At 36.6% G+C, this 8,001-nt stretch overlaps 1 long non-coding RNA gene across 1 annotated transcript; it reads left to right on the top strand.

Annotated features, from left to right (window-relative positions):
• The first annotated feature begins 4,209 nt into the window (after window positions 1-4,209).
• Window positions 4,210-7,796, top strand: LOC133235528 (uncharacterized). Its single transcript, XR_009732580.1, has 3 exons — window positions 4,210-4,327; window positions 6,082-6,165; window positions 7,591-7,796. It is a non-coding gene; the product is annotated as an uncharacterized LOC133235528 (long non-coding RNA).
• The last annotated feature ends 205 nt before the right edge of the window (window positions 7,797-8,001 follow it).

The raw sequence follows: 8,001 nt of genomic DNA, 5'->3' as shown, positions 1-8,001 counted from the left end.
TGTACAAAAAAGATCTTCATGACCCAGATAACCACAATGGTGGGATCATTCACCTAGAAGCAGATATTCTGGAATGTGAAGTCAAGTGGGCCTTAGGAAGCATCACTATGAACAAAGCTAGTGGAGGTGATGGAATTCCAGTTGCTATTTCAAATCCTAAAAGATGATGCTGTGAAAGTGCTGCACTCAATATGCCAGCAAATTTGGAAAACTCAGCAGTGGCCACAGGACTGAAAGAGGTCAGTTTTCATTCCAACCCCAAAAAAAGGCAAAGCCAAAGAATGCTCAAACTACCAAACAATTGCACTCATCTCACACACTAGTAAAGTAATGCTCAAAATTCTCCAAGCAAGGCTTCAACAGTATGTAAACTGAGAATTTCCAAATATTCAAGCTGGATTAGGAAAAGGCAGAGGAAAAAAGAGATAAAATTGCCAACATCCGTTGGATCATCAAAAAAGCAAGAGAGTTCCAGAAAAACATCTACTTCTACTTTATTGACTATGCCAAAGCCATTGACTGTGTGGATCACAATAAACTTTGGAAAATTCTGAAAGAGATGGGAATACCAGACCACCTGACCTGCCTGTTGAGAAACCTATATGCAGGTCAGGAAGCAACAGTTAGAACTGAACATGGAACAACAGACTGGTTCCAAATAGGCAAAGGAGTACGTCAACGCTGTATATTGTCACCCTGATTATTTAACTTATATGCAGAGTACATCATGAGAAACACTGGGTTGGAGGAAGCACAAGCTGGAATCAAGATTGCCGGGAGAAATATCAGTAACCTCAGATATGCAGGTGACACCACCCTTGTGGCAGAAAGCGAAGAACTAAAGAGCCTCTTGATGAAAGTGAAAGAGGAGAGTGAAAAAGTTGGTTTAAAACTCAACGTTCAGAAAAGTAAGATCATGGCATCTGGTCCCATCACTTCATAGCAAATAGATGGGGAAACAGTGGAAACAGTGAGAGACTTTACTTTCTTGGGCTCCAAAATCACTGCAGATGGTGACTGCAGCCATGGAATTAAGACACTTACTTCTTGGAAGGAAAGTTATGGCCAACCTACACAGCATATTAAAAAGCAGAGACATTACTTCAACAAAGGTCTGTCTCATCAAAGCTATGGTTTTTTCAGTAGTCATGTATGGATGTGAGAGTTGGACCATAACAAAGCTGAGCACCAAAGAATTGATGTTTTGAACTGTGGTGTTGGAGAAGACTCTTGAGAGTCCCTTGGACTATAAGTAGATCAAACCTGTGCATCCTAAAGGAAATCAATCCTGAATATGCATTGGAAGGACTGATGCTGAAACTGAAGCTCCAATACTTTGGCCACCTGATTTGAAGAAATGACTCTTTGGAAAAGAACCTGATGCTGGGAAAGATTAAAGGCAGGAGGAGAAGGGGACAATAGAGGACGAGATGGTTGGATGGCATCACTGACTCGATGGGCATGAGTTTGAGCAAGCTCTGAGAGTTGGTGTTGGATAAGGAAGCCTGGTGTGCTGCAGTCCATGGGGTTGCAAAGCGTCAGACATGACTGAGCAACTGAACTGGACTGAACTGAGGTATAAATTAAAAATGGACTCATGTTCACTAACACCCTGAGCATTATATCTTACAACTTGATATTTAGTCAATTGATTTAGATGCATCAACAACCAGAGATAGGTGTATTTAGATCTTCTATTTATGATTTATTACTACAAATTTCTTAAACTATGTTAACTGAACTGAATGTTAACTTGAATGCAAATGTGACATAGACAAGGTGACAAGAGAGTAATTTGTATTCATTTTCAATATGGAATAACTGATTGGTTTGACTGAGCCGCTGATTAGTTCCTTAAGTGCCCATTGGTCATTTTAGTACAGTTTATGTAAGCAAAAATACAGAGCCTGGTGAATCCTGAAGAATTATCAAAGGCAGTATATTAGTGGCTGCTGCTAAGTCGCTTCAGTCGTGTCCGACTCTGTGTGACCCCATAGACGGCAGCCCACCAGCCTCCGCGGTCCCTGGGATTCTCCAGGCAAGCGCACTGGAGTGGGTTGCCATATCCTTCTCCAGTGCATGAAAGTGAGAAGTGAAAGTGAAGTCGCCCAGTCGTGTCCGACTCTTAGCGACCCCATGAACTGCAGCCCACCAGGCTCCTCCGTCCATGGGCTTTTCCAGGCAAGAGTACTGGAGTGGGGTGTCATTGCCTTCTCCAATATTAGTGGGGGCCCAAACAATTCTAAGCCCAAATTATTACTTTTCTTTCATTTTCTGAAGGGAATATAAAGTACCTTTTTTTGTTTAGTCTTTTTCTTAGCAGCTAAAAATTTACTTCAGGGTATATTTCCCATTGATGTTTTTGTTTCTTCCTTGTCAAACTGTGGATCATAACTGCCCATGTAAAATACTCCAGCCTCCTGATTAGCCAGTTACTATTCCCAAGATCTTTCTTTATGGATTACATACTTCCTCTTCACTTCTCCCAAGTATTTCTCTGGAATGAATGCCTCCCACTACGTGCCACTGAGGGATTATATATTCTTGGTAATCTGCTTAAATTTTTATTAGACTGTTCCTCAAGTTTCCTCATCCTCTGAATATACCCCATGAACTCTGTGACCTTTCATCTTTCCTGCCCACAGACCTGAAATAGGGTTTCTGGATCAACATCAAGTCCTGGGAGAATTAATAAAGGTGAATGGAACACTGTTGTTATTTAATTGCTAAATTCATGCTAAAAGTTGTGTCTGACTCTTTGCAACCCCATGAACTGTAGCCCACCAGGCTTCTCTGTCCATGGGATTTCCCAGGCAAGAATACTGGAGTGGGTTGCCATTTTCTTCTCCAGGAAATCTTCCTGACCCAGGGATCGAACCTAGGTCTCCTGTGTTGCAGGCAGGCTCTTTACCATCTGAGCTAGCAGGGAACTCCTAATGGTATATTGGATAAAGTCAAATATTAAATGTAAAGCTAAAGTTAAATATTAAATCAGTGATACTACCTATCACTGAAAACTTCTGTGTGTTTTTTAATAAACAAAGAGAAACAGATTAGAATAAATTAATCTTCATAAACATGCTATAGTTTCTTAAATACAATTGGTTTACAGGTTTTTTTTTTTTTTAAAGCAAAATAAACTGTTGTCAGGGAGTCCATTCTCATTGCAACGTAAAACATTTCACAATGCCTGTGTACCAGAAAAGCTCTCCCAACTGCACTTGTTACTGATTTCATTTGACAAGTGGCTGCTTCTCGATAATTACTGTACAAACCATTACTTCCAAAATAAATTAAACTCTCATCACTTTATCCTGCTCTTCTACCTTCATTAATAAGTATCTTGTAAAATAGGTGGCTGAACCTGCATTAGTAAGTGCAGAAGCTTATGTTAAAAGATTGTGCTTTTGTATATCTTTTGTCTTTGAGAGCTCTGTTCAGCTCATGTGCAATAAAAGTCCAGGGACTTTTATTGGGTAGGAATGGGGTGGAGCCAAACTCTAAATTCAAAGGGGATTTCTAACTCATTTTCATTTAATCATCTCAAATTTAGTCAAATACACACACACACACACACACACACACACATATATATATATACTCTCCTTATAAGGCCAGTTCTATCTATTAAAGAGTCTGTGATACACATGGTACATTCTCTTGATTTTCACTAAGTAGAGCATCTGTTCATGTTTCAGAGGCAGTGTCTTCTTACATGGGGCTTACATGGGGCTGAAATATGGCAAAACTGAACAGATTTTTTGTTTGTTTTGAAACCTGATTGTAAATCATGCTTGTGATGATCGGTGTTTGTCTAATTATCAGTGCAACAATTTGAACATATCTTCGATTTCCTTGTACTTTAAAAGATTTCCTGAGTGTTTCAAACGGAGATTAACATTGCAAAGTAAATATTTATTAGTAATATTGGTTTCTCTAAATGGTAGTAAAATTCTTTTGCTTTACAGCTTATTATTGATGATAAAATATACATTTTTTTCTGACAAAATTATCCATTTCTGATCACCATATGAAGTCTTCAAAGCTTCTGTTTACCATTCCCAAATAATTAGAATATATGTGTATTATTGTTCTAAATTTGGTCTATTTCTCAACTCTTGGTATGATTGAGCATATGGGATCTTCATTCAACAAACATTTATTGAGTACTAGAAGAGTGCTTGGTTTTGTGCTAGGTGCTGTATTAAAGATTCCATTTTATTCTGATTTTAAGGTATATACCAAGTTCAAACTGCAATGTCTTTGGAGCACTATTGTAAATAATTCCTCTGTTTCTTCTCTCTCACTGCAACTGACTCTCAATAATGTAAGTATATATAATGACAATTCTCAATACTGATTGACTATACATTTTATAGCAAATACTAGATGTGCTTGCCAAAAGTTACTTAAAGATATAGTCTTTGTTTTTAGCAATGTCCCAAATTTTCTCACCTTATTCTGTAAATAACCTTGCCTCCAGAGATTTTAAAATTACTGCCATGAGACCCCAAAGCAAACAATTATTCTCCAAGACAGTTCTGATATAAGATATAATGTCTCAAAGATTCTCTGACAAATAGCCAAATCAACCTGACAGTGTAAAATGAAGCACTTGTAGAAAAGCCTAGATTTTTCTTTCTTTTTAAAATATAAAATCCCTTCTCTGCAAAAAAAAAAGGTATTATAGGGTAAGATATATATGTATTTTTGATAAAACACCTGCCAAAATTATTTGTGAGCCCCCAGATAGCACTGGATTACGTATTTCCCTCACTTTAAACATAAAATGTTTAGAAATATTTATCCAGTTATCCATGGTCACCCTATAATTTATGGTATTAAAGTCAGAACTCAAAATTTCTGATTCTCTGAGATGGACCAATATTGGGAAATACTGTCAGACTTTTCAGTTTTCTTCCATAAAATTTCTTCCTAAGATCTCCACCTGGTCTTCTTCACTTATCTTTATTTATAATACTATATTTTGTATCTTGGGTGATTTCTAATCTATTTCCTTATACCTCCTATCCATTTATTTCACTGGTAACCCAAGTAAAATAATTTCTCTTTTTAAAATACAAATGGCATGCAATTTCTAAAATTCTTTATATTTTATGTTAACTTGGAAGGGGAAGTGTTGAGGCTTACATTTTCCCCTTCCATAGTATGATATTACAGCCCAGAAAATAAAAGGTTACCTATATTCAGACTTAAAAAGAATAAAAGGATAGCTGGTGGTGGTTGAGAAGCTAATCTAATTCAAGTAAAATGGAGCCTTAAAAGAAATTTGTAAGATAACAGGTTCTTTAAAGATAATTCATAAGTCATATTTATGTTATCAAATCATATCGGTAATGCAAGAAATGAGAAAAATAAAGAAATTAAATCCTTTTGCATCAAGAAGGAAGTGGCAACCCACTCCAGTGTTCTTGCCTGGAGAATCCCAGGGACGGGGAAGCCTGGTGGGCTACCATCTATGGGGTTGCACAGAGTTGGACATGACTGAAGTGACTTAGCAGCAGCAGCAGCATCAAGAATAGTTAATCCCATACTTACTATTTTTGAAAATCCGGAGAAACTTAGGATATTGAGAAATTAGAAGGTATTTTATGAGACAGTCTAGTACAATGATTTTACAAGACAGATATTTTGGGGCTGCTCTAATGTTTAAAAGATTTCTCCTGATTTCAAACTAAAATTCTCTCTTTTGTAATGTCCTCCCATAGGTCCATTGTTTCTTCTGAAACAATGTAGATTTGCCACATAATTTTCATTAAAGTTTTAATAAGAATAAGTATTAGACTTCCCTGGTGGCTCAGATGGTAAAGCATCTGTCTAAAATGCCGGAGACTGGGGTTCGATCCCTGGGTTGGGAGGATCCCTTGGAGAAGGAAATGGCAATCCACTCCATTAGTATTGCCTGGAAAATCCCATGGACAGAGGAGCCTGGTAGGCTACAGTTCATGGGGTCGCAAAGAGTCGGACACGACCGAGTGACTCCACGTTCACATTCAAGAATAAGTATTATGTCTACATGAATTTTTTCTTGACACTGAACAACTCTAATGCCTTCCACAGGGTAAATGATCATTTTCCAGGCTTCTTCCATCATGATAGCTTCTGATGTGTATCTTGGGCTTGTCAGTTCCTTCTGAAGATGAGGTACCTACTTCTTTTGTGATAGTGTAGATATTGCTGAGCAAAGATAATTACATCTTATAATTAATACATGTTGATGACTTTGTTGGAGGCAATGTGAAGGTTTTTGAATCATATAAAACTTATGGTAAATGAAATAACCACTTTATAATAAACTCAGTTTTTTAGCTGTAAAATAAGGATGCTGAACAAGATGGTTTATAAGATCTTTTCTGATTCTAAAATTACTGGAGATGATTTGGTAGTAATCACCTTTGTTGTCATTAAATTTCCTAAGAGAGATTTCCGTGTCTCCAATCCAAATAGTGGTAGACCATAAACCCAAATGTGGCAGATTGCTAGATACTTTGTTGCAGAGTGATTTCAATCCATTAAATAACTATTGAATAACAATCCATTAAAGAACAACTGAGGTACAGTTGTTCAACCAATCACTGAAATACCTATCATTTAATCCTCATGTCTCCTAAGTACTAAACATATTCATTTGGAGTCCCATTACAATGACAAGTATAAGGCAGATGTTATTGTCATCATCGTAAAAACTGAAACTTAGAGAGTTTTTTTCTCAAATGATATAACTATTAAGTACAATAATAGTGTTAAAATGTGTTATTACTGTACATAATTAAGGTGTATTTTGTCGATGACTTCATATATAATAACCTAAAATGAAACTCAAAGTAGTAAAGTAAATATTCTTTTGTTATATTTTGGTTTTAGGGACTCATTCTAGCTCCTCCTTTAAGTCCTTTCTAATCCTACTAATTCAGTATATTCCCTCTGATTCTCTATAACATTTCTGTAGCTTTCAGGTTATTGTGCTTTACACGATAGATATGTGCACATTTGTTTAAACATCCCTCTAATAATGTACACCCCTCGAGGCCAGAGACTATATTTTAATCATCATGATGTCAAAGAAGAGATCTAACTCAGCTCTTACACAGAAAAGACATTTCATAAATATTTCTTAAATGAATTGAATTGAATAAAAATGAATTGAGTACCACATTTCACAGCCTTTAAGCTTTAAGTCTGAATGATGAACTAAATTGTCAGAGATGTCCTTAGGAGATTAAGAAGAAATTAATTTCTTATCTTCTGAACATGCACAAAATAGCAATCTCATAATAATTATAGGACATTATTTGGAAACCATTCAGTATATAATTTGTTCATTTACTTGCATAAACACATGTTTATTAAACATACATAGTTTTGAGTTGTGGCTTCTGCTTTGTTTTTTGCAAATCTTTTAAGTTTCTGAGAATATTGATGAAAAATATGAAAGCTTAGAAAGATCTTTTCGCTGATTTTGTAATGCTTTATAAATTGAGAGGAACTATTGGTCTCTTTAGGATTCATTTTGCCTTAATTTCATTAACTCAGCCAAAACATTTTTATTCCTGCATCTCATATTCACAGTGCAGTGTGAAACCTGGACCACTGAGAATCTGCCTGAGGAGAGTGTGTGGAGTAAGATAAACAGTGGGCCAAGAACAAGATCCTGAGCAATATTATCTATTGAAGAACAGCATCAAGTATAGAAGTACTCTAAAGAGACAGAGAAGGAAATGTCAGACAAGTAAAATAAAATTGATCAGAACGTGGTGTTATGGAAAATGTGACAAGATGTTTCTAGAATGATTAATGATCAAGAGTATTAGATATGTGTAGTAGAAGAATCGGAGAAGGCAATGGCACCCCACTCCAGTACTTTTGCCTGGAAAATCCCATGGACGGAGGAGCCTGGTAGGCTGCAGTCCATGGGGTCGCTAGGGTCGGACACGACTGAGCAACTTCACTTTCACTTTTCACTTTCATGCATTGGAGAAG

Source organism: Bos javanicus, chromosome 2, assembly GCF_032452875.1.
Source record: "Bos javanicus breed banteng chromosome 2, ARS-OSU_banteng_1.0, whole genome shotgun sequence".
Lineage (NCBI taxonomy): Eukaryota > Metazoa > Chordata > Mammalia > Artiodactyla > Bovidae > Bos > Bos javanicus.
Note: the sequence above shows the minus strand (reverse complement) of the source record. Positions and strands in the feature narration are given on the sequence as shown.